Genomic DNA, 27,720 nt, shown 5'->3' with positions numbered 1-27,720 from the left:
ATCATACCGTGAATGCAGTCCTGAAGCCCCGACTCACCTGAATAGTGAAAGAACCTCTGCCAAATTATCCACACATCTGCAAACCTGTCTATCAGTAGAGCCCGGCAAATCTGTGGATATCCGCTTCATATCTGCGGACCATTTTTGTAGATAGTGGATCAGATGCAAATACAACCACACAGGGCTCTACTCACCAGTGGCGCATGGCCTGCGGCATCTAGCTTGGGCAGCCCAGGGGGCGCAGCATGCTCAGGGCCGGCAGGAAGCAGCCAGTGGCTGGGGCAGGTGGCAGGTTGGAGTCGGGGCTATCCAGCACCTGCTTGCCACGCCACTTCCTGTCCAGCAGCTCAGGCGCCTCAGGCAGCGCCAGCATCCCTACCATGGCCCAGCCCAGCAGCTCCTGGGCAGCAGGGCCTGCCCCTGGCCACAGGGATTGGAGTAAGCCGGGCCCTGGCACCCCACCCTTCTGCCCCACTCTGATGCAACATGCACTGTCACTGCCGTATGCCATTGCTTGTGAGCCCCCGGGAGCAGCCTGAGATGTGACACCCCTTCCCCGCCTCCGTGCCGCTCCTTCTCCTTGAGACCCCGTGCTGCTTATTACTCCCAGTCCCCACCCTCACATTGCCTCTTCCCTGCAAGACCCCACCACCACACTCGCTCCCTTCCTCCCCTCCCCATCGCTAGCCCTTGTGAGATGGCTTGCTGCTGCGGGTGCAGGTGTGGATACAGGTAAAAGACAGCTAGCGGATCACAGATTGATCCTGGCGGATGCGGATCCACATTTTTGTATTCGTGCAGGGCTCTATCTATCAGGAGGGCTCTGAGGAAGCTAAGAAATTCCCTGGCAACGTGGTTCCAGCAAGATCTGTATGGTGGAATCTGGATCTTATTAAATGATGCGACAGAAGGCATTGCAAACCACCCTGACCCTTCCAGCTGGAGAATCCACAGGAAATTTATGGAGTTTCAACTTCCCGATGTGGGTTATTCCTGCCTGACAACTGGGACCTATATTTCTAATTTTTGGACCTTTTTTGCACAACTATTATGTCAAAAAGAGGAAGGGTGACATCCTGGCCCCATTGAAGTCAATGAGAGGATTTCAATCATCGTATTTAAAACCAGGTGCTGGTCCTGCAAGCACAATGGGAATCAACTGGCCATGTTCAGTCTTGAGGAAAAAGTATGATTAGACTATGTATAAAACCAAAAAAGGATGTAACAAAAATGAAAGAAGCCAATTATTCCCATTAATTAATGAGCTTATTCTGCAGCTGGGTAGGTTAAATAGTCAGGCAGTGGAACCAGCTGCCAAAGGTAGTTGAGGAATCACCATCATTTGAAATAGGCAAGGCTACACTAGACAGCAATCTGTTATCTTTATCTTAAGGTTTTCTATAGGCTCCATCATAGTATCTAAGACTTTGCATTGCTGGCTTTCTGAATTCTAGATTAGAGAGGCCAGGTGGCTGTATCCAGTCAGGGAAATGGTAACTTCAACAGTCATCATTCCTCTTGATTTGTTGTAACTAGGGGACTCTTCAGATAGCTTCAACCTTACTGTTTCAAAGGGAGACATTTTCCTCCAGGTTCTGAAATCTGTTTAGGTGGAAGGCCTTCTTCAGGTTCTGGTATCTGTTAGTCCTCAAAAATGGTTCAATACACCCATTTTCTCACCCATGAGGGTCTGACCTAGCATAATCTTCCTTGTATGTTCCTTTTCTGTGTCTGATAGACAGCATCCTACAGGAGATATCAAAGTGAGGGTCAAGAACTGCCTTGGACTGTGATATAGGCCCTAATTCCTAGAAGTACTGGATCAGTCCCAAGATTGTCCTCTCCGTTTTCTCCTCTAGCAGGACCTTATGACCCAGCATCCAGTTCATCACAAAGACCCTAGTCACCAATTTCTCTTGTCATGCCTTTTGAGCAAGCTTTCTCGTCCAGCTGAGTAGCATACAACAGCATGTACAAAAAGCCATCTACCTCTTCTGTGTAACATCAAATCTGGTGCAGGCAGAAAAAAATGGTTAAATCCTAACTTTCTTGCCTTCGGGACTGTCTGGACAAAGGTCTGCATGCTGGCTTCCTGACAGCTGAATCCTGCTCCCATTTAAGTAAATGACAGTATTCTAATTGCCTTGAATATGAGCAGGACCAGGCCTGGAGGGTCTAAGCAGCAGATACTGGAGTTATAAGAAACAAGGGGGAGGGTTGCTCTTGGGATTTCACACACAGAAGCAATCAGACTTTTTAGAGCAAGTAAAAACTAAAACTGAGACTCTGATTCTGCCATTTTAGCCATATGGGACTTCAGTCTGATTATAAATACCTTCACTAATGTTCCTTTCCAACCCTGGAGGAAGGTCTCAGATTCCTTACTCTTAAAACTGCCTTTCTGGTGGCAATCTTAGTCAAGAGCAATGGAAAGCTCTTTTGTAGAGGGAGCCCTACCTGTAGAAAAGTAGCAGTTAAACCTGTTTGCTATTTCCTTCATGTAGTAACCTCTGAGGAGGATCTGTTTGGAAGACAGGTCTTGCTTTCTTTAGCCCAATCAGTTTTTCCCCACTCAGTACTCAGTTTGTCTCTGTTCAGGTGTTGGAAAGAGCTACTGGCTGGGCAGGTGTAAAAAAACCAAAATAAAATGACAGTCTTACCTGTTCTTTGAGTTCTTCTATGACAGTACAGAGACATCCCTCCCTTCTCGGAGCAGCTGGTAAAGGAACCCACAAGGGGAGAGGCAACTCTCGATCTAGTCCTGAGTGGAGCGCAGGATCTGGTCCAAGAAGTAACTATAACAGGACCGCTTGGAAAAAGTGACCATAATGTAATAACATTTAACATTCCTGTGGTAGGAAGAACACCTCAACAGCCCAACACTATGGCATTTAATTTCAGAAAGGGGAACTATGCAAAAATGAGGAGGTTAGTTAAACAGAAATTAAAAGGTACAGTGACTAGAGTGAAATCCCTGCAAGCTGTGTGGACACTTTTCAAAGACACCATAATAGAGGCTCAACTTAAATGTATACCTCAAATTAAAAAACACAGTAAAAGAACTAAAGAAGAGCCACTGTGGCTTGACAACCATGTAAAAGAAGCAGTGAAAGATAAAAAGGCATCTTTTAAAAAATGGAAGTCAAATCCTAGTGAGGTAAATAGAAAGGAGCATAAACACTGCCAAATTAAATGTAAAAATGTAAGAAGAAAAGCCAAAAAGGAGTTTGAAGAACAGCTAGCCAAAACTCAAAAGATAATAACAAAATGTTTTTTTAAATACATCAGAAGCAGGAAGCCTGCTAAACAACCAATGGGGCCCCTGGACGATTGAGATACAAAGGGAGCACTTAAAGATGATAAAGTCATCGCAGAGAAACTCAATGAATTCCTTGCTTCAGTCTTCATGGTTGAGGATGTTAGGGAGATTCCCAAACCTGAGCTGTCTTTTGTAGGTGACAAATCTGAGGAATTGTCACAGATTGAAGTGTCACTAGAGGAGGTTTTGGAATTAATTGAGAAACTTAACAGTAACAAGTCACCGGGACCAGATGGCATTCACCCAAGAGTTCTGAAGGAACTCAAATGTGAAATTGCAGAACTATTAACTATAGTTTGTAACCTGTCCTTTAAATCACCTACTGTCCCCCGTGACTGGAAGATAGCTAATGTAACGCCAATATTTAAGAAGGGCTCTAGAGGTGATCCTGGCAACTACAGATTGGTAAGTCTAACATCAGTAGCGGGCAAATTAGTTGAAACAATAGTAAAGAATAAAATTGTCAGACACATAGAAGAACATAAATTGTTGTTTAAAAGTCAACATGGTTTCTTACGAATCTATTAGAGTTCTTTGAGGGGGTCAACAAACATGTGGACAAGGGGGATCCGGTGGACATAGTGTACTTAGATTTCCAGAAAGCCTTGGATAAGGTCCTTCACCAAAGGCTCTTATGTAAATTAAGTTGTCAAGGGATAAAAGGGAAGATCCTTTCATGGATTGAGAACTGGTTAAAACACAGGGAACAAAGGGTAGGAATAAACGGTAAATTTTCAGAATGGAGAGAGGTAACTAGTGGTGTTCCCCAAGGGTCAGTCCTAGGACCAATCCTATTCAGTTTATTCATAAATGATCTGGAGAAAGGGGTAAACAGTGAGGTGGCAAAGTTTGCAGATGATACTAAACTGCTCAAGATAGTTAAGACCAAAACAGACTGTGAAGAACTTCAAAAAGATCTCACAAAACTAAGTGATTGGGCAACAAAATGGCAAGTGAAATGTAATGTGGATAAATGTAAAGTAATGCACATTGGAAAAAATAACCCCAACTATACATACAATATGATGGGGGCTAATTTAGCAACACTAATCAGGAGAAAGATCTTGGAGTCATCGTGGATAGTTCTCTAAAGATGTCCATTCAGTGTGCAGCAGCAGTCAAAAAAGCAAACGGGATGTTAGGAATCATTAAATAAGGGATAGAGAATAAAACAGAGAATGTCATATAGCCCTTATATAAATTCATGGTACGCCCACATCTTGAATACTGCATACAGATGTGGTCCCCTCATCTCAAAAAAGATATACTGGCATTAGAAAAGGTTCAGAAAAGGGGCAACTAAAATGATTAGTTTGGAACGGGTCCAATATGAGGAGAGATAAAAGAGGCTAGGCTCTTCATCTTGCAAAAGAGGAGACTAAGGGGGGATATGATAGAGGTTTATAAAATCATGAGTGGTGTGGAGAAAGTGAATAAGGAAAAGTTATTTACTTGTTCCCATAATATAAGAACTAGGGGCCACCAAATGAAATTAATGGGTAGCAGGTTTAAAACGAAAAGGAAGTTCTTCTTCACTCAGCGCACAGTCAACCTGTGGAACTCCATGCCTGAGGAGGTTGTGAAGGCTAGGACTATAACAGGGTTTATAACTGGATAAATTCATGGAGGTTAAGTCCATTAATGGCTATTAGCCAGGATGGGTAAGGAATGGTGTCCCTAGCCTCTGTTTGTCAGAGGGTGGAGATGGATGGCAGGAGAGAGATCACTAGATCATTACCTGTTAGGTTCACTCTCTCTGGGGAACCTGGCATTGGCCACTGTCGGTGGACAGGATACTGGGCTGGATAGACCTTTGGTCTGATCCAGTATGGCCATTCTTATGTTCTTATATTGATTGAGGCTGTTCTCATTTTTTCTCCTGAACTATTTAACATAATCTTAATAGATTTTTAAATAATGCCAGCTAGACCCTTTTATGGGGAAGTCAAGGCACCAAACTTTGCCACAAAAGCTATTTTTTCCTTTTTCTATTTGGTAGGAGGGTTTATTGTATAGCATCTGTCAGGGGGAGACTTATAGAAACCAAATTAATAGGTAAGAAATTACCAATTTGTGATACCCATGAAAAGAAAATCCTGACAGACAAGGATTGTGCTCATTATGAAGCTATTCTCAGTCACAACAGTATTAGGAAAAAAGATATAAATAGCTGACCTTTGAAGTTCATAATTCCTTTCAGTGAAGAACTACAGAATTTTGCACTAAATGTTTTATCAGATGCATATAGTAGAAAAAGAAACTTTATAATAAAAGTTATAATACATATTGCTAGTCACTTTCATTGACTATTCAAGTAACATCAGAATACATAAATGTTTCCTGTTGTCTATAAAAATAGCATGATCCAGTCACATATTTATAGCAGGTGCAACATGAAAAATAAAAAATTATTCACGAGTAAACAAATATTTGAGATTTTAGTCTGTGAAAAGGCCCTAGTCTGTTCTTTTTTACTACTCATTTGAGAGAACAGAAACTCCCTCATACTGTCATAAAAAAATAAGCTTTTTTTTTTAAGTTGTCCTTAGAAGGGAATAGCTTTGTGAATACAAAACTTATACAGAAAACTATTAAGCAATGAACTCGGTTCTAAATAAATAATTTCCATTTTGTATTCTGTGCCTTTTGAAAGACTGGGAAAGATCTGCAATTGTTGTCTACTACCATTTCTTTCTTATTTGTTATATATTTTTCCCTATCTAGAGCTGAGTTTTTAAAACTTCAATAGCAACAGAAATAATTTCATCTGACAAATGTCGGCTGCTATCCTGCAAACACTTATGCACGTGAATAACTGTACTCACATTGAGCTGTCCTATCAATTTCAGTGGTATTAGTAAATGTGGGTAAAGTTACTTGTGTGTATTTGCAAGATCAGGCCAACTGGTATTATTGATGTTTTATTTGGTGTCCTGAATAACTGTAGAATTAGAAAAGCAGATAACATTTCTTCCTTTCCAGATGCCTCAGGAAGTCCCATTATCTTATTATTGGTTGATTTAATATAATTTTGAGATATCTCAATGTTCCATTGTGTAAAGGAATGTTATTTTTTAATCTTAGTACAGACATCAGGGTTTTATGTTAAGTTGTTCAGATTCCAGTTCATTATTTCTTTCTGTAAATTTTCAAAATGTTTTTTAATGACTTCTGCTCTGTTTAGAATGTGAAACTATATTAGAGTCAAACACAGCAAACCTTGCCTCCAATCCCTGAATTACAAGGAATATGGTTTTCAAAGGAATCTTAAAACTACGGGAGCAATAGAGTTAACTTCTTCCTTTATATTTTCTCCATGTGAGTGTTAAGGATTTTCCAGGAGAAATTCCCTGCAAAATAAAATATTTCCTCTACAAAGGTTAATTTTTGTCTTTAAAAGTTACATTAAAAAAATCAGGTGCTCTCTGAAGAGTTATTGTACCAAATTTAGAGAATACATTCAATCATTAAAGTAGTTTAAGTGAAGATCTAACTATTAAGTCACTACCACTACCTCCATATTCTTCCTATCTTTCTTATACTCACCCCTGAGGTATCAGAACATATACATAAAATTAGTGCTGGCTGAAATTTTTCACCAAAACATTTTTACAACAAAAAAGATTTTTCATGGAAAATTTGTTTTGTTTGAAATTTTAAACAAAAAACTGAAAATCAGATATTTTTTGGTTTTCAGTTTTTAAAAAAGCCAAAAAATCATTCAGTTTTTCATCTTTTAAAAAGGCAAGGGAAATGGGAAAAACTGAGAGAAGGGATGGGAAAACGAAAATCTAACAATTTTTAGTTTTCGTTTTGTCAAAAGAATTTCAGTGAACATTTTTAAATGAAAAGAAAAGGTTCTCTTCATTTGAAAATATTCATAGAAAAAACCCACCATTTTCCAACCAGCTCTACATACAGCCTGATACCAACATCTTTAGTTTTGTCTAACATGTTTGCTTTATGTTAGTCTCTAAGGTGCCACAAGTACTCCTTTTCTTTTTATGTTTGCTTTACTGGCTGTTGCTGTACGTTAGTCTCTTTCTTGAGTGGTTTCAGTTAAAGCAGAACCCATCCATGTGTATGTGTAGTTCAGTTTTTTCTTTCAACATGCACTACATTGTGCCTCCCAGTTCACCCCACTTCCAGATTGTTAATAAATATATTTAATAACACTCATCCTTCTGCACTTCCTTGGGGTAACCCTATATTAGCTTCCTTCCATAATAAAAATAAATGGACAATTTTCATCCTTTATTTTTCATCTCTTAACCAGTGTCTAAAATATAAAAACTTTACCTCTCACGGTGACTGTTTAGTTTCATTGACAGCTTTTTGTGGGGGATTTTATCAAAGACTTTTAAAAAGCACAAATACATTAGATTTTATTTAGCCATTATTTTGCTGGCTCCGTCAAAGAGTTCTAATAGTTTGGAGAAGAATGATGTTTTGGGAATATATATTATTTCCCCAGACTAATAACTTTCTAAAAGGTGAATACTTCCATTGAAGAGGAAACAAGCATAATCCTCTCCAAAATTATAAAGGACACTGGTGTAGGTGCCATTACTACATATATTTGGTAATTTATTTATTAAGCAATTTATAAGGACATATTTCCTTGGTGATAATGTTCCGTGATCTAATGCAAGTTGTTGCTTGCTAAGTGACAGGTCTCAGGAATCTGCAACTCTCTTATTTGCCTTGATTTCTAAGGAACTAGCCTCTTAACTCAATCTGCCATTTATATCATATATATCTGCCATATAGAGAGAGATGAGAGGCAATAAGTACAAATTAGCCACAACCCTGGAAAAACTTGGGCAGATAGTAGTGGTAGAGATCTTTGGTATTTTTCCAGATGAAAAGATACTGGACTTTGGAAAAACCTTTGCAGATTAGTTTTTGGGTTAATGATATTTTTTAAGCCAAAAAGCAAAAGTCCTAATTGTATTTATTGATTCTTTTACATACCCATCTCCCCTCATTTCCTATTATAGTATTGAATAATCACTTCTGTTACAAATATGCAGCATAGTGAAATATATCCATGTATTATCCTTCTTGTGTTCTAATGACATGACTCACAAGAAGTTGTGTTGTTTTCCCATTGCCATCGAATCCAACTGACTTCACATGTCTCTTTGGAAGTGAATGGAAATATGTTATCAATTTTTGTGGCTCTCAATCCCCATGTCAACTGGCAATGGAGGAAACATCAGAAAACTTTCATTTGGATAAGATCTGGAAAGTTGAGATGTTCATCTAAATCTTTTGAACTTTTAACCTTCCCTATTCTCATCCCATATGTCCTCAATTTCCCCAACCCAACAGACCCCAGTAGGCTTCCATCCCTCTCATTGTATTCCTGATCCTTCAAAGGGAACTGGCATGGTTATGTGGGGAAGCAGCAAAAAAATGAAACCCTAACACTTGGGGAGTCTGATGGTTTGCAGTGAAAAACTCCACAGTGCCAAAATAGCAGCATGAAGGACCATTTGGGATTTAATAAATTTTGGTTATATAAAATAGTCACTGTGGCCAGATTTTTTGAACTCTGGTAGCTAAAGTTGGGCACCTAATTCATAATCAGGCGTCTAAACACATGGTCTGTTTTCAGAGGTGCTGAGCATCTGCAGCTTCCAATGAAACCTCATCACTCTGTCGAAAGGCCAAAAGAACTAACTCTAATTCCTGAGCACTTCAGAGTTTGTTTTTTTCCCCTCTTTTTCATCTGCACAAGCTATTTTTCTCTTCTCTTTGGCAGTGGGAATTACAAAGCTGGTAAATTGTTATGGTTCTGTGTTTGTGCTACTTCTCAATGTAACATTGCCAATGGGCCTCAAACCTGCTCAGACTCCATGCCCATTCTGCCCTTGCCCTGTCTGAAACTGCCAACATATATGGAAATTATTGCCAATAATTATGGCAATGTTGGTGATTTGGGTACTTGACCACTTCAAACTTGAGGACAATCACATGCTTCTAGGGTGACCAGATAGCAAGTGTGAAAATATCAGGATGGGGTGGGAGGTAATAGATGCCTGTATAAGACAAAGCCCTGAATATCAAATTGGGACATCTGGTCACCCTACATGTTTCACATAGGCCAATCATTAGTCACAGTTTTCAGTCACTACTGATGTGTTCTAGATTCAAAGTACTGACACACAGATAAATAGATTTCTATCCACATTAAATAATTTCCTGAGCCATCCATTGTTCACAACGTATTTTAAAACACAGAAAGTAGACTAGCCTCCTCAGTGTTTTCCTTTCAGTTTTTGCCATCCATTTCTGAGCCTATGTCTTGGTTACCTAGGGAACCAGTGTAGAAGTGATCTTTATTAGATGAGAGTTCACTGTTGTCAGAGTTGATGGCAGGGTTTCGAGTGGTGGCCTTTATAGCGATTGAAAAGTTTTTTTTTTTATTTCTAAGAAGGATTAAAGGTAGCTATTTTCAAGGAGTTGGTGGTAGAAGAGTGCTTTTTCTAGTACAGGAAAAGAGAAGCAGTTCTGAAGAAGCAATCTGAATTGGGACAGTGAATGAGGGCTTAAAAGGTCACTAAGATACTTCTGATTGCTGTGGGAAATATTTGTTGTGTTATGCCCAGAAGTGTTGATTTAAATGTATTTTTACCACTACGGAAAAAATCCAACATGTATACTGCATATGTGGTTATGAGATCATTGGAATAATCTCCTTTATTTCTGCAACCATGAGACAAGCTGCTGTCAAATGATAAAGATGAGACATGACACATCTGGAGGTTTTATTGGGATGAGTTTGGGTGTCTGCATTACTTATGAGTTATTAACAACAGTTGTTTATGTTAACCCTTACAATGTGCCATGCAATTTCCAGACCTTCAAGAAGCAACAGTTCTGGCTCTCCTAGTTATCCAAAATGAGTTACAACACACCACACATCATCATATATGTTGCTTCACCACCTTTTAGAGAAGTTTAAGTATTTTAGAGTTTTATAAATTTTTATGCTCATTTTCATTTTTCCTGCCTGGAAGATAGGTTACTTTAGTTATTGAGTATAATAATTAAATAATAAATTACTGACCTAGAAACCTGGAAATGACCATACTGGATCAGGTCATGGTCAGATCAGGCCATCATCAATCTAGTGTAGTATCCTGTCTCTAACAGTTGCCAGCACCAGTTGCTTCAAAGAAAGGTGCAATAAACCCCACACTAGGAAGATATGGAATCATTTGTCCCACAGGAAAGTGTCATCCTAAACTCTAGGAGTTAGAGGTTGGCTTAAAACCTGAATTAAGATTTTTTTTTTGTATAAACTGTTAAGTCTGGAAGGTTTTATTATTCCTATAAATATCTGACTTAGCCCTGGTCTACACTACGGGGTTAGGTCGAATTTAGCCGTGTTAGGTCGATTTTAAAATGAATGCGTCTACACAACCAACCCTGTTCTGTCAACCTAAGGAGCTCTTAAAATCGACTTCTGTCCTTCTCCCCGGTGAGGGAAATGGCGCTAAAATTGACCTTGCTGTGTCAAATTTGGAGTAGTGCAGATGCAATTCGACAGTATTGGACTACGGGAACTATCCCAGAGTGCTACAATGTGACCACTCTGGACAGCACTTTGAACTCCGATGCACTAGCCAGGTACACAGTAAAAGCCCTGGGAAATTTTGAATTTCATTTCCTGTTTGGTTAGCACGGTGAGCTCAGCAGCACAGGTGACCCTGCAGTCCCCCCAGAATTGCAAACGAGCTCCAGCATGGACTGAAAGGGGGACACTGGATCTGATTGCTGTATGGGGAGAAGAATCTGTGCAGGTCAAACTCCGATCAAAAAGAAGAAATGCTAATATATGTGCCAAAATCGCACAGGGGATGGTGGAGAGAGGCTACAACAGGGACACACAACAGTGCCACGTGAAAGTTAAGGAGCTCAGGCAAGCCTACCAAAAGACAAAGGAGGCAAACAGTCGCTCCGGGTCAGAGCCCCGTATATACCACATCTCTGATCAGCTGCATGGCATTCTAGGGTGGGACCCTACCACTACCCCACCACTGTCCGTGGACACCTGCAAAGGAGGAGTCTCATGCAACAGGGAGGAGGATTTTGTGGATGAGGAAGAGGAGGAGGAGAATGTGCAGCAGGCAAGTGGTGAATCCGTTCTCCCTGGCCACCAGGACCTTTTCATCACCCTGGAGCCAATACCCTCCCAAGGCGGGATCCCCGACCCTGAAGCCAGAGAAGGCACCTCTGGTGAGTGCACATTTGTAACTACAGTACAGGGTTTAAAAGCAATAGTGATTAATGTTTGATTTGCCCTGCAGAATTGGGGTGCATTCGCGGTCAGTATAGCTACTGGAAAAGTCTGTTAATGTGTCTGGGGATGGAGTGGGAATCCTCCAGGGACATCTCCATGAAGCTCTCTAGAAGTACTCTGAAAGCCTTTGCAGAAGGTTTCTGGGGAGGGCTGCCTTATTTCATCCTCCACGGTAGAACACTTTGCCACACCAAGCCAGTAGCAAGTAGTCTGGAATCACTGCAGCACAAAGCATGGCAGCGAATGGTCCTGGGTTTTGGTTGCATTCAAGCAACATTCGGTCTTTATCTTTCTGTGTTAGCCTCAGGAGAGTGATATCATTCATGGTTATCTGGTTGAAATAGGGGAATTTTTGTAAGTGAACGGTAAAAGGACCCGTTCATGATGGGTTGTTTGCGCTTGGCTAAAAGGAATCATCCCGGAGAATAGCCACGTGGTGGGGGGAGGGGTGAAGGGATCATCCCAGAGAATAGCCATGCAGTGGGTGGGGGGAGGTGTGTGTTGCACATCCTCCCGAAAACCGCAGCCCCTCCTTTTAAATGTGAAACCCAACTGGCATTCCTTGCTATGGGAAAGGATGGCACTGCAGTTTGAAACCATTCCCACATGTTATGAAGGCGGAAGAAGCCAACCCCGTGTACCAAAAGGCTTACCATGGCTGCCTGGAAACCAAGTTCTGTTGCCCAGCCGTGTGTGATGTGTCACCATACCAGCAGGTGCTCAATATAAAAGGCAAAATGCGACCATGTACCTAAAGCACGTGCTGTGAATTGCTTGATTCACTGTGAAGGAGTCTCCCTTTTGTTCTCAGAAATGTATCATCTTAAATTTTACTTTCCCTTTTTATCTCCCCCCAGGTGCAAATGTTTCAATGCTCCCCCATCATCTCCGTCCTTGAGCTTATCGCAGATTAGAAGGCGAAAAAAACGCACTCGCAATGACATGTTTTCCAAGCTCATGCAGTCCTCCTGCACTGATAGGGCACAGCTTAATGCATGGAGGCATTCAGTGGCAGAGGCCAGGAAAGCATTAAGTGAGCGTGAAGAGCAGAGGCAGGAGGCGATGCTGAGGCTAATGGGGGAGCAAACGGACATGATGAAGCATCTGTTGGAGCTATAGGAAAGCCAACAAGAGCACAGACCCCGCTGCATCCACTGTATAACCGCCTGCCCTCCTCCCCAGCTTCCATATGCTCCTCTCCCAGACATCCAAGAATGCGAGGTGGGAGGCTCCGGGCACCCAGCCACTCCACTCCAGAGGATGGCCCAAGCAACAGAAGGCTGTCATTCAAACAGTTTTGATTTGTAGTGTGGCTACAATAAGCAATGTGGCCTTGCCCTTCCCTCCTCCTACACCCCACCCCACCCGGGCTAACTTGTCAGTTATCTCACTTTTTTTTTAATTAATAAAGAAAGAATGCATGGTTTCAAAACAACAGTTACTTTATTTCCTTTGCCAGCTGTGATCGAAGGGGGCACAGTGGTTGGCTTACAGGGAATTGAAATCAACAAAGGGGGCAGGTTTGCAGCAAGGAGAAACACACACAGCTGTCATACCATAGCCTGGCCAGTCATGAAACTGGTTTTCAAAGCCTCTCTGATGTGCAGCATGCCTAGCTGTGATCTTCTAATCGCCCTGGTGACTGGCTGCTCAAAATCGTCCGCCAGGCGATTTGCCTCAACCTCCCACCCCGCCATAAACATCTCCCCCTTATTCTCACAGATATTATGGAGCACACAGCAAGCAGCAATAACAATGGGAATGTTGGTTGCACTGAGGTTGAACCTAGTCAGCAAACAGCACCAGCAAGCTTTTAAATGTCCAAAGACACATTCTACCACCCTTCTGCACTTGCTCAGCCTATAGTTGAACTGCTCCTTACTACTGTCCAGGCTGCCTGTGTATGGCTTCATGAGCCATGGGAGCAAGGGGTAGGCTGGGTCCCCAAGGATAACTATTGGCATTTCAACAGCCCCAACGGTAATTTTCTGGTCTGGGAAGTAAGTCCCTTCTTGCAACTGCTCGAACAGCCCTGAGTTCCTAAAGATGGGAGCGTCATGGACCTTTCCCGGCCATCCCACATTGATGTCGGTGAAACATCCCTTGTGATCCACCAGTGCTTGCAGCACCATTGAGAAGTACCCCTTGCGGTTTACGTACTGGTTGGCAAGATGATCCGGTGCCAAGATAGGGATATGTGTTCCATCTATCGCCCCACCACAGTTAGGGAACCCCATTGCAGCAAAGCCATCCAGTATGACCTGCACATTTTCCAGAGTCACTACCCTTGATAACAGAACGTCAGTGATTTCACTGGCTACTTGGATCACAGCAGTCCACACAGTAGACTTGCCCACTCCAAATTGATTCCCGACTGACCGGTAGCAGTCAGGCATTGCAAGCTTCCACAGGCCTATCGCCACTTGTTTCTCAACTGTCAGGGCAGCTCTCAGTGGGGGAAAGCAACTCACAAAGTTCAAGGAAAGTGACCTTACGCATGCGAAAGTTTCTCAGCCACTGTGAATCATCCCATACCTGCAACACTATGTGGTCCCACCAGTCTGTGTTTGTTTGCCGGGCCCAGAATCGGCGTTCCACTGTATCAACCAGCCCCACTGCCACCATGATGTCCCAATTGCCACAGCCCGTGCTTTCAGGAATGTCTGTGTCCATGTCCTCATCACAATCATCCTCGTGCTTGTGTCTCTTAGACCGGTTCTGCATATACTCCAGGATAATGCACGAGGTGTTTACAATGCTCACAACAGCAGCGGTGAGCTGAGCAGACTCCATGCTTACCGTGGTATGGCGTCTGCATGGATAACCCAGGAAAAAAGGCACGAAATGACTGCCTGCCATTGCTTTCATGGAGGGAGGGAGGGAAGGGCGACTTACTATATGTACGCAAAACCACCCTCAACAATGTTTTTGCCCCATCAGGCATTGGGAGCTTAACCCAGAATTCCAATGGGCAGCGGAAACTGCGGGAACTGTGGGATAGCTACCCACAGTGCACCGCTCCGTAAGTCAATGCTAGCCACAGTATTGAGGACACACTCCGCCGACTTAATGCGCTTAGTGGGGACATACACAATCGACTGTATAAAATTGATTTCTAAAAATCAACTTTTATAAAATCAACCTAATTTCGTAGTGTAGACATACCCTTATTTAGGGTTGCAAATTTTGTAATATTTAAAAAACAGATATTCCAGCAGGAGTGCCAGAACCTGTCCCACCCCATCACTTCCCCCTACCCCACACCTTCCCTCCAAGGCCCTGCCCCTACCCCACCTCTTCCCCCCAAAGCCCCTGCCGCTCACTGTTTTTCCTCGTTGGGAGGGTCTTGCCTGCAGACCTGGGGCTGGGAGCTGCAGCTGCCTGATGCAGGTAGAAGGTGGCCCTGGCCTAGTAGGGGCTGGCACAGGTGATGACCTGGTGCCTCCCCATCTCCCCTGTTCACAGTAACTGGATTTTGATTTCCGGTCAGTAGATCTGTCCCCTTTTTGTCAGGTCCCCTTTTTGACTGCACTTTCTGGTCAAAAACCGGACACCTAGCCACCCTAATCTGACCTCTTTTTTAATCTGCTAAATTCTTGACTGCAATGACTTCCTGTGGCAATAAGTTCCACAGCCTAATTATGGACTGTTTGAAAAACGTTTTCCTTTTATCAGTTTTGAATTTGGCATCCTTCAATTTCACTGGTTTTGTAGCATGAGATGGGGAGAACAAAAGTACCTACATGGTGCTTTTCCTGTCTTTCAGAGGAGAAGTGTTATCTCATTTCACAGCGGGGAAAACTGGTACAGAGAGGGAAAGGGGCTTGTTCAGGGTCACACAGAGAGTCAGTGGCAGAGCCAGGAATAGAATCCAGTTCTGTTGGCTGCTTGTCTTATGCCTAAGTCACTAGACCACTCTGGTTCCTCACTTTTGGAACCGAGAAACCTGAAAAGGATCAAAAAGTAGCTTTTCTCTAAATTGGCATGTTTTCATTTTAGGGGCTCTCTCACAGACCAACAGGTCTAGATAACAACACTTTCCAGGTCACAGAACAGCCTGGAATCTCAGCTGTCCAACAGGGTAAACTGGATATTTCTAGTTATGCTGGGTTATGAAACTATGATGTTTAATACTGGTCTAGTAGTAAATATTGCCAATCATGTACTAAAGTAATTTTAAATCCTTACTTTTTACTTGATCCATATTTGGGGAGGGACGGAGAAACTGCTCAGATCCAGAACATTAGGCATAAGTTCCAGGACAGTTGGAGAAGTCAGAGGACAAGTCAAGTAGAGCTAGGTAAGGTAGTGGTGTGAAATACATACAGTTTAGCATATAGCTGTGCAGGTGATAATAAATGGGGAAAAAATATCATCAGATGGATATCATCACCCAGCAAGCACAGTTTTTGAATCCCTGCTTTTTACGTGGGAAAAGAAGGAAGCAGGTTCTTTTTACAAATAAAGGAAATGACAGACGTTGGAAAGCAGCTCAGGGGTTTGGAATATTAACAGTAGTCCTGTTTGAGATAGATTAGCCCACAGAGTTCAACAAATTGATTTCAAAGGAGCCAAATGAGTATGATAGCATATTTCATCTACTTTGCACTCACATTGCAAATATGTAAATGACTTCACAAAGTGCAAGGCAATGGAGAATCAAGCCCCAACCTCTGAAAATAATGTTCTAAAAGTTATTTGTTTAAAATGTGGCATAAACAAAACATGGTGGTGCATGTGTATGGGAAGGATGCAGGGAAGGGGAGAGAGAAATGTTTTATTGTCTGGGATGACCTGCATAACTCAAGTTGCTGCTTCACCACTTGTAAATAATGTGGTCATCCCAAACTCATGCCAGTAAAATCCTTATAGCTACACATGATCAAGTTTATGTAATGGTCATTTCCAGTCACTGGGTATATATATCTAATTAGAGATGCATAATATGAACTATGGACCATAGGGGTCAGGGCTATCAGATGGCCACACTGGCATTTACCTCATAAGCCCCCTTCCCATCTGCTATGGCTCCTATTCAAGAAAGCATCCTTCTTCAGGAAAGGTACATAAGCACTTACTTAACTGTAATAAACATGAACCTGGGACTTTAGCATACACTTAAAATAGGGTTGATGTACTTTCCTGAATCTGGACTTATGGGAAAAAACAAGGGCTGGAGCATTCAGAGTGCTGAGTGCAAATACGTGAGATTGCACTGTGCAAAAGTGTAGTCTCTGCAGAGCACCTCCACCTCACTGTGGCCTGTGGAGAAGATTTCTGATCCTCTCCTCTGTTATACATCTGGCCAGAACCCAACTGACTACTTAGCCTGGCCCACCTGGGTTCTGAATTTTGCCCTACATGTCCATTTCTGTTTGCATGCTGAAGTGCATAATAAGATACTTAGAAACAAGTTGAATATTAAAGCGATGTAATCTGCAAAGGATTGGATTCATAGAGTTTCCCATTTTAATTGGTACAAAGAGAAATTAAATATATATAAAGTAGCAACTCCTTGCACATAAAAATGAGTGTTTATGAACAGCTGGAATTTGCATACAACCTTTTAAAATAGAAAGTGGTACAGAAACCACCTTTGCTGTACTCTGAAACAAGCAACATATGGTGGCAGAGAATAGAACTCATTAGTCTATATTTAGTCCTATATGACAGGTGCACAGACAAATATTTAGATGAGAGGGGACAGCTCTTTGCTGATACTGTGTCAAAATTGTCCTGAAATGTATATTTTTTCCAGGGGTGAAAGGGTTGTGCATTTACCTTTTTGCGCTACTGAAAATTTGTTTTTGTAACTGAGAAAATGTAATCCTCATCCCTTCCCCAAAAAGCAGTCAGTTCACAGTCCAGGAATAATTAACAGTGTATTGAGAAAACTCCTGGAAGAAATACTATACATCAAGTTGTGGTAATCCCTTATCTGCCCTGAAGATATTGTGGGATTCCTTATTTCATAACACTGAAGTATACAGGCCCTGACTGTGATCATACAGAAGTTCATGCAAAACTGGCATGTTTTCGAAGCCCTATACAGCCTTCTGGGATTCTTGTATTTGTAAGAATAGGCTTTTAGAAGCCTGAAGTAGTTAGAGACAAAAAATAGTTTTTTAAATTAATTAGCACAGCTGCAGTGTGTGACTGTAGACAATTGTCATTGTGTAAACATATGAAATAAAGGGAAGAAGTAGATATGAGCCCACTTCTGCAAGGCATGCCTTACTGGGGCAAAAGGTCTACTGATGCCAATCCCATTTTGCTTCAATAAAAAGTGCAGGATCAAACTACTACCACACATACTAACTACGGCTATCAGCTAAACAGGAATGAGAAACAGGTAGTAAGAGCTATTTTTTCTGAGAAAAATCAGCAGCAATGTTGCCAACCTCCAGCATTGAAAAATAGGGTCAGGTCTCAAAAATCATGAGATTTGTTAAAAAATTATCAGATTTTATAAAACAAGTGTTCAGCTCTTTTTATTTGGCTTCTGGGCCTTTCAGGTGCACTTAGGTCACATTTTCCAGATTTTCTCTGCAACCACAGAAGTTAGTAATTTAACTTTTTATTAAATGAAAGCTAGGAGTCTCATGTAAACACATGAATTCAAAAGCTATTGCTTTGAGAAAAATACCAAACGTAGCAAGACTCACAATAAATTTTCTTTTAAATCACAATTTAGCAGCACTGCAGTAGTCAATATTCTAGCACTTCTACATGCAGCCAAGCCACCACTAATTGCCATGCTCTTTAGCCTCGAGTCTGAAGCCTTTACACACACAAGTATGCCTTACACATGAGTATTCCTGTTGCATTCGCCAGGGATCCTCAGCTGAGGACCCAGTGCTAAAAAGTGGTGAGCACCTCTATTGAATCCAGTGGGAGTGAAGGGCCACTCAGCACCTCACAGAATCAGGCCCTACACAGAATATGGCCCAGATGATCTGCTCCATCCAAGCTGTACCCAGTTAGCTCAGAACAGGGAAGGGGGGTAGACGGGAGGGAATGGTATTAAGCCACTATTTTGCCTTTTCTGATCCTGAAACTCACTGGGCACTGATGTAGTCTCCAGTAGAGTTACCTCAAGGGACATTCCAGCAGTCTGCAGTTGCTGGGGCACAAAGATGCCCTGGCCACAACTCCTTTGAGTTGGGTTGAGTGGGGAAGTGCCTGAATGTTTACCCCCACAAGGGACAATTTAGATTATATACTTAGACTGTAAGCTCTTTGGGACAGTGACTGTCTTTTCATTATGTGTGAGTACAATGCTTAGCACATTGGGACCTCAGTTGCGATTGGAGCCTCTAGGATGTAATACAAAACATTAGAAGTAGAGCGCATACTCACTCACTTTTCACTGCTAGGGTGGCTCACAACAGCTGGTGTGGGCGCTAGGATCTGGTCCCACTAGTTTGTACAAAGGCTGCAGTATCAATCTGTCACAGGGTGCTCTATGCACCTCTGGGTGACATCTCCTTCTGGCAATTCTAGGGATCAGCTCTGCCTAGTTCAGTGCCCCCTTTCTCCTCCTCTACCTTTGCAGCTCTTCTCTTGCTCACAAGAGCTGCAGTGTAACTGCTTCGTGACTCAGCCCTCTGGCCAGGTCACACTGATTCCCCTTCCAGAGAACTCTTTCAAAGTGTCTCTCCACAAGCAGCGTCAGGCAGACCTCAGGTCCACTGCTCTAACTATGTCACTCTCACAATGACTCAGGCAGTCTTTCCATTCATTGCCCCATGCAGTACCACTCTGCAGTGGATGGTAGGGGAACACAGGCCCACCTTCCACTCTGCAGGGGTAAGATCTGCAACTACACCAACTTTACTACTCTCCCCCGGGACTACTTCCTATCATGCTTCTCCAAGCTTTTCATTCTTCAGCCTTCCTCTCTTTTAGGCCTATTAGAGAAACTCTCTCAAGGGTCCCTATCTCCCCTGCTTCCTTCTCCCTTTCCTCAGGTAGAGATACTACAGGATGCCTCCTACATTACTGCCAGCTTCTTGGCTTTATGGAAGCCCTGCTTGTTCCCCCACAGATGAGCATCCTCCTAATTAGTACCCCCACTCAGCCTAATTTTCCCCCATTTGCAGCTTAATTGGCTGATTGGGCCTACCAGGCCTAATTCAGCTTTCAAGGCCAGCGTGGGGAGTACTCCCCTCACACAAAACTAATGCCTAGTATTTTTCTGAGTGGAGCCTAAAGAAATGGAGCAATTTGTAGTCTTCAGGAAAATTCTAGAAAGACAAACTATGGGGAACTGAAGCTTTTGAAATTTGCAAATATTACTTGCACTTTAAACAGGAATAACTAACTACTCCATGTGCATGAAAATGTTCTCTTGGGTTCCCTATTTGAAAGAAAATGTTTTTATAAATTGCATGAAAATAAATGATTTTTAAATTGCAGATTCCTTACCTTAGTAAGTACTTTAATTATTCACCTAAAGAATATGTGGCAAAAGCTGAAGATCCATTTGACTTAACACTGAAAAGAAAAATTTTAGAATTACATGATACCAATAAAAATTAATCTAGTACAATCTGACAAAAAACAAAGAACCCAGTCCTTCACCATGAGCTGCATAGAGCCCCAATAAGTCAGTGAGGTTCCTCATTAGGTCACAGTTTTGCTTCCACATCAAATACAGGATCAGAACCACGACTGATTATTTTTGTATGTAGTTGTAGGCTCCTGGCATATCGCCCTTGTCCATTAAGGACTTAATGCCATGCCCAAAGTCTTTTATGCCCTTCCTCCAGGGTACAGTTTTATTCTTTAAACATAAAACGTAGGAAAAACATCAAAACAAAAATAGTTCAGCTGCCCACCATGGGCTACCAGAGGCTTTTCCCCTTGCCTCTCTCACACACCCTTCCCATCAAACTTCTTGTTTCAGGGCCTACTATGGGAGCTCATCATCTTCCCCCAGCTCCTTACTCAACTGAGTCACTTGCTGGTTTTTGCAATCAGTTGACCCCTTCTGATAAATGAACAGAGCTGGCTGGCCTCAGGCTCTGTGGTCCTTAAGAGGCAGATCATCCTGTTACAGTACAATTAAATCATATGCTGGTTCTGCTTTTCCACTTGTCCCCCATTCCATATGGGGATGGAACCGTATGCAATAATACAGACATTTGTGTAATAATCCATGCTGCGATCCCAGTTTATTCTGTTATATCAAGAAGAGAATAGGGAGATGAAATGATCCATAATAAAAATATTTAATAGTGGGCAAAAAGGCAGGATACATATCAATCAGTATTGACATGTGTGGTGTCACAAATGGCCATTTCCAGTCAGACGTGAAAAAGAGAGGGAAAAACAGAGGAAATATCCAACACTAATGAATAACTGCATTTAGAAATATTCCAAGTTACTAACTCATTATACTGAGATACTTTTTACACAGCTCAGAGTTCAGTTTGAAACTTTGAATAACATCATCTGTACCAAAGTAGTGTTGGTCAGATGCATTTAATCTTTTCCAATAATTTCTTCACATATTTGGTATAACGGGAATGAATTATTTGCTCTTGTGCAGAACTCTATACTTTAGAGAGAATCCGCTGTAATGCTTCAAATATTTTCTTGTAAGGTTGGATTTGATTGGGATCAGGTTTCATCTCATTACCTTAGGCTGGGCCACGAACATGGAAGAATTTAAATTCTGTTATCTCTCTCTAACACATCTTTGCACTGGCAAGATGCTTGCTAAATCTGGTGTTTATCTCACACATTTAAACTGGCAATCACAGTTTGTACATTGGACAAATGTGTATTTCTCCTGGAAAGCAACCTGTAGGTCAACTTCACATAACCTGGATCTTCTGTCACATTGAAATACAGAGTCTCTGGCTACTATTTCAGTAGTCATGACTGATTTTTCTCCCTCTTTCCTTTTTAATAAACCAAGTGTCCTTGTATATGATAGCGATACTTTGTTTTCAAGCATGGGCAGTTAGTTAGAGCTCAGTAAACTTATCTTCACATTGAATAATCTTGTCCTCCAAGTTTTTGATTCTAGTCTTGATGTTTGCTCTGTTTACCAACCTGTCTAGGTCACCGTCCATGTTTGCAGTAGGAGACTGGATTCCACCTGGGTTTTATTTGGGTGAGATATTCTATTTATTCTTCTTCATATTATTAATATTTGTATTGTAATACCTGAAGGCCCCAATTGGAATGGGGGTCCCATTGTGAACATAAGAGGACACATTCCTTTCCCCAAAGAACATTTTGCTAGCATCAGGTTGTCCTGCATGCACTCTGAGTCTGTGCTGTACTGATAAACCTGGTACTTTATATGCTTCTTACCAGTTAAAAGCTTTTTACGACTTTCCCCTTTAGTCTCCTTAATTGATATGACTGCAATCCAAAATATATATTGGATCTTCAGCAATATTCTTAAATAAGGCGTATGAACTAGTAACTAGTATTTCTTCACACAACACACAGTCAACCTGTGGAACTCCTTGCCAGAGGATGTTGTGAAGGCCAAGACCGTAACAGGGTTCAAAAAAGAACTAGATAAATTCATGGAGGATAGGTCCATCAATGGCTATTAGCCAGGATAGGCAGGAATGGTGCCTCTAGCCTCTGTTTGCCAGAAGCTGGGAATGAGCGACAGGGGATGGATCACTTGATGATTACTTGTTCTGTTCATTCCCTCGGGGGCACCTGGCACTGTCCACTGTCCGAAGACAGGATACTGGGCTAGTCCTTTGGTCTGACCCAGTAAGGCCATTCTTATGTTCTTAACTGGGCTTGATCCACAGTCCATTGATGGCTACTTCCATTGTCTTCAGTGGGCTATGGATCAGGCCCATTGGACATAGCTTTCTAAGGCTATGCTTGCATGAAAAAAACAACCATTCTCCACCCAGATTTGTTATTTGAATGGTTTGCAATTAGTGTAACAAGACAAATTAACTGTATGGAAGTGGGGATTTTCTTAGAGTTATTGCTAATGCATTTACTTAACACTGCCTCACAAAAGTGTAGTGGTTCTTTTCCTGAAATAAGAGTAATTTGAAGTAATTGCCAGTGGGCTACATGGGATGGGAAAAAGTAGACATGTTAAAATTATGTTAAGTTCTTACAAGGTCTCTGAATCTGAACAAATCCTGAAAATGACTGGAAATGAGCATTAACAGGAGGCACCTATTTCGTACTAGTTCTTTACTGCAGTTGCTGTGCTGCTGCATTCCCTTAACACTCCATGGACATCAGTGTCATACCCAATTTCTGCTTTGACTTACATTGTGTAAAATAAGCAGACATGTTCTGTACCAGTGTTTAGCATTCAAAAATAAGAACTGTTAAAAGTTGGCATAATGCACAAAAGATGATTTTCCCCTGGTTCCCTTGTATTATAATGTAAGGTCATTTTTTGGTATTCTAAGGAGTTTTACTACCAGGCAGCGGTCATCCAAGGTTTCCCTTACCATCTTGTCAATATGCCTGCAGTCTGACCTGGAGGACCCTCTTGAGTGCTGAGAGATTAGTGCAATGTCCATGACTCATTCAGGGCCTTTCAGCTAGGACTGCTAAAATGGGGGGCCAATGAATGCCACTTGTGATGGCAATTTTGGGAGATGTGAGCACCTGTCTACTAGGAACTGGAATGAGACTATTCACTCACATTGGTTATTAATGTATGCAGTGTAGCTGTAGCTGTGTCAGTCCCAGAATATTAGAGATACAAGGTGGGTGAGGTAATATCTTTTATTGGACCAACTTCTGTTGGTGAGAGAGAGAAACTTTTGACCTACAGAGAGCTCTTCTTCACGTCTGGGAAAGGTACTCTGAATGTCACAGCTAAATGCAAGGATTGTTTAGCTTAAGTAGTTAGCGCATATTCTAAGGGACCATTCTAAGTAGAGTGGCCCATCAACACTTCTGCAGTCATAGGACAAAAAGAGGGGTTTATGGGTTACAGATTGTTGTCACAATCAGCTTCAACAATAGAACCCTACAAACATATACAAGAAACCCATGGATCACCAAACCTACCTTCATAGATCCAGTAACCACCCCAAACATACCAAGAAATTTGTTGTTATCTACAGCCAGGGACTCAGATACCACAGAATGTGCTCTGAGAAGAAAGTCCGGGATATACAGCATAACACACTTAAAACCACCTTCACCAAACAAGGGCACTGCACCAGAGAAGTAAAGCATCATGGAATGACCCACCCAAATACCCCAAGAGAACCTGCTTCAATACAGAAGTAAAACCCCCTCCAAGTGCACACCCCTAGTTATCACTGGAACCCATATGGGGTATCATGAAACATAACCCATACTCAATGGGGACCCCATCATGAAAGAAATCTTTCCTGAACTCCCACTTCTGGCCTTCAAACAACTCCCCAACCTCTTCAAGCTCATCATCAGAAGCAAACTCTTTACAGACCAGGACACACCAACTCAAAGCAGCACCAGACCCTGCCAAAATGATGGATGCAAAACCTGCAGACATATCTCCACTGCTACAATGATCAAAATCCCACACAACACACCTTTCAAGATCCATGGATCTACACATGCCTATCACAACTTGTGGTATACTTTATCCAATGCACTAAATATCCCAAAAACTATGTGGATGAAACCAGACAATCACTATGCTCTCAAATGAACTCGCACAGGAAAACAATAAAAGACAAAAATACCCTATCACCTGTGGGTGAACACTTTGCACAAAGTGATCACTCTATATCTGACCTATCAGTCCTCATCTTCAAAAGAAACCTACAAAACACTTTCAAAAGATGACCCTGGGACCTTAAATTCATAACTCCACTAGCACTAAAAATCATGGATTGAACAGAGACGTTGGCTTTATGGTTTATTACAACAATCTGTACCCGCTGACCCTCTCTTTTTGTCCTGTGATTTCATAGGTGTTAATGAGCCACTGGACCTTGAATGGTCTCTTAGAATATGTGCTAACTACTTATGCTACACTATCTGTTCCTTCTTGCATTTAGCTGTGATGCTCCGAGGCTCCGAGGTCCTTTCACAGACCTGAAGAAGAACTCTGTGTGGCTTGAAAGCTTGTCTCTCTCACCAACAGAAGTCGGTCCAATAAAAGATATTACCTCACCTACCTTGTCTCTCTAACTGGTTATTAATGAGTATCAGATGGTAACAACTATCAAGCTTCACTTACTAGCCATATTGAGGGAAGATTCCAACATAAGTTGAAGACAGGAATCACCCTTGTTGATCTGTCCTTGACATATGACACTGTCTGGAGACAGGGCCTCCTCCTCAAGGTCTCCCACATCATTTACTGCTGGCGATCCACCACTTGGCAGCAATGCCTGGGGACCACTGCTTTAAGGTACACCTTAATGGCCAGATCAGTAGACCAAGAACTCTTGACTTGGGCATCCCCGAGAGCTCTGTCCTGGCCCCAATACTTTTTAATCTATATACCGGGGATATACCAGTGATGGAGTCAATGAAATTCATGTATGCGGATGATATTGCCCTAACTGTTCAGTATACAAACCTTCATACCATCAGCTGCATCCTAACCCAAGATCTTAGCACAATGGCTGATTATTTCCAATGCTGGAAACTTAGGCCTAATCCAAAAAAACCCAAAAAAACAAAAAACAAACAAACCAACCATGGTAACTGCTTTCTATCTGAACAATAAAATGGCTAATACCAAACTTGATGTGCAATTCTGCGGTGAAAGCGTCAGCCACGAAGTTAATCCAAAGTATCTTGGTGTTACACTGGACCGGAGTTTGACCTTTCAACAACACCTTGAGAACACCCGCAATAAGGTCAGGTCTTGTGTCGTGCTTATCAGAAAATTGACTGGAACATCATGGGGTCCAGTCCATGGACCTTATGAACCACAACAATTGCCTTGGTATATTCTGCAGCTGAATATTATGTACCAGTGTGGTCTCATAGCAGTCATATTAAACTCCTTGACCCTCAACTCAATAATGCTATGCGCCTTCACAGCCTTCACAGATTAGAAGAACTGCTCAGACATCTCACTTTCTTAATCATGTCAATGAAAATATGAGGATCTCACCACACCATGACCTGCAGAACCCACCAAAGATGAGATTAAAATCCTGCAAACCTCTATGGAACCTTATTAAGATCCTTACACCCACTTTGATGCTGAGGCTCAATGGAGAGTCACATGGCACACTTCAGCTGCTCAAAACAAACAGCTTGTTGTTGATCCTGTTGAGGAACCACTGAGTTTTGATTTATGTCTGAAAGACTGGTGCAGATTGAATTGCAGCAGGACATCTCATGGGAGATGTGGACAAACCCTCTTTAAATGGAAAATGAGGCAACACCTGTATGCGACTGTGGTCATGAGGCACGAACGATAGAGCACATCATATCTGAATGTCCCCTTCATTCTTTTGCCAGGGGCCTGAGGACATTCACCAGCTCACTGCTGCGGCAATGTTCTGGCTACTTAGATATAAATTTGTAGTTGTTGCTACCTACCCAAGCCATACGAAAGAAGAAGAAGACTGCTTCTTATATATGAACCTTGAAAGTCAGTGTTGGAAAAAGGACATGAGAAAGCTAACAATTTAAAAAACAGGAACACCAAAGCCATTTTAATTAAATAATAGTTCACAGGAGAGTAAACATCCACAACCCAAGCAAACCCTCTGCATTAAAAATTAAGACAATAATATACAATCACCCTTTTCTATACAACTGTAATATTTCTATAGCATTAACTTCCTGTGCCAACAACATTTTTTGACACTAAAACCAAGTTCCTCTCAATCCATGTCCATACACAGACACCAGTTATGCAAATTATAAATAGACCTGTTGCTCCAAACTGTTTATCTATGGAGAGGAAAATTCTCCAGAACAGTCTGCACTCAGGAAGGTCACACAGAGAACAATATTTACAAGAAAGCATCTCTTACTACTAAACTGGATCTTAATTTTCATGGCCAGCAAACAAGGATAATATTACAGTAGATAGTTTTTTAAAGCATTCCTATATTACACGCTACTCGCATCTCCACAGCATTGTCTTCTTCCCAGACTGCTAGAAGCCAGTAAAGAATCTAACCCCCATCAAAGTCAAGGAGTTTTCATTAATAGGAGTTTAATTAGACCTTACCTGCACAACAATTCGGCCCATTTATGGCCAGATCCAAAGCTTATTGATTTCAATGGAAAGACTCCCATTTACTTCAATGGATTTTGAATCAAGTAAAGGTGCTCTGGGACCTGCTTCCACGATGTTTTTAACTATTTATCAGTTGTATTTATCTAAAGGAACAGTGCCTGATTCTCTATTGCCTTGGATGCTTTGTAGACATTTCCATCTGGGCAAATGACCATCAGTCTAATTTTCTTTCACTGTGCACAGTAGTAAATGATTCTACAAAATTCAAGGCAGTGGAGAATCAGGCCAAAATACACATCAGTACTACAGTAAAGTGTCTGTTTATAGCAACAATGGGAAGCATGCAAAAACAAAAGTCACAAAAACATCAGATTAGAGACTTTATTCAGACAAGTGTTTTGCTAGATTAACTTGATTGTTCAGTATTCAAGGTTATTCAATAGCTAGTAAACTAGTTAATAAATGAAGTCCTAATAGTTTTGACTTCTTGACATTAGGCCCAACTAATTTCTAGGCAATTTTATTTCTCTCTTCACTTTTATGTACCACCAACTGGGGGTTACTCAGCTATTCAGAAACAAATCTCTTCAGGAAAAAATATCCAAATAAAAATTGCTAAGACGACAAACTACTAGAAAGTATTCACTCTACACTTCACTACTGTGCTATGTTCTTGTTATCACACTTATTGAAATACAACTCAAAAGTGCTCATTGTAGTTCAGTACTCAAATGCTGTAAGTAAGCTTTTGCATGTATTGTATGTAGGGAAAAAAAAACTTTTAAACAGATGGCATAGTATTGGTGTCTCCCCACATGAATCTTAAGCCTCCCCAAGATTACAAGAATTTTCAATAGCCTATGCTTACTCGGTTATATAACTGTCAATCACTCCATTGAACTTGCTTGGATGTACTCTGTCTAAGGCCTT

At 41.6% G+C, this 27,720-nt stretch overlaps 1 long non-coding RNA gene across 1 annotated transcript in view; it reads left to right on the top strand.

Moving 5' to 3' along the window:
* LOC311520279 overlaps positions 1-12,992 on the top strand; it is a 48,396-nt gene extending 35,404 nt beyond the window's left edge. The window contains exon 3 of the long non-coding RNA XR_014711541.1: positions 12,488-12,992. This is a non-coding gene — a long non-coding RNA (uncharacterized lncRNA). The remainder of the gene's footprint in view (positions 1-12,487) is intronic.
* The last annotated feature ends 14,728 nt before the right edge of the window (positions 12,993-27,720 follow it).

Source organism: Lepidochelys olivacea, assembly GCF_965140295.1.
Source record: "Lepidochelys olivacea isolate rLepOli2 genome assembly, chromosome: 4".
NCBI classification, from domain to species: domain Eukaryota; kingdom Metazoa; phylum Chordata; order Testudines; family Cheloniidae; genus Lepidochelys; species Lepidochelys olivacea.
This window is presented reverse-complemented; position numbering and strand designations above follow the sequence as displayed.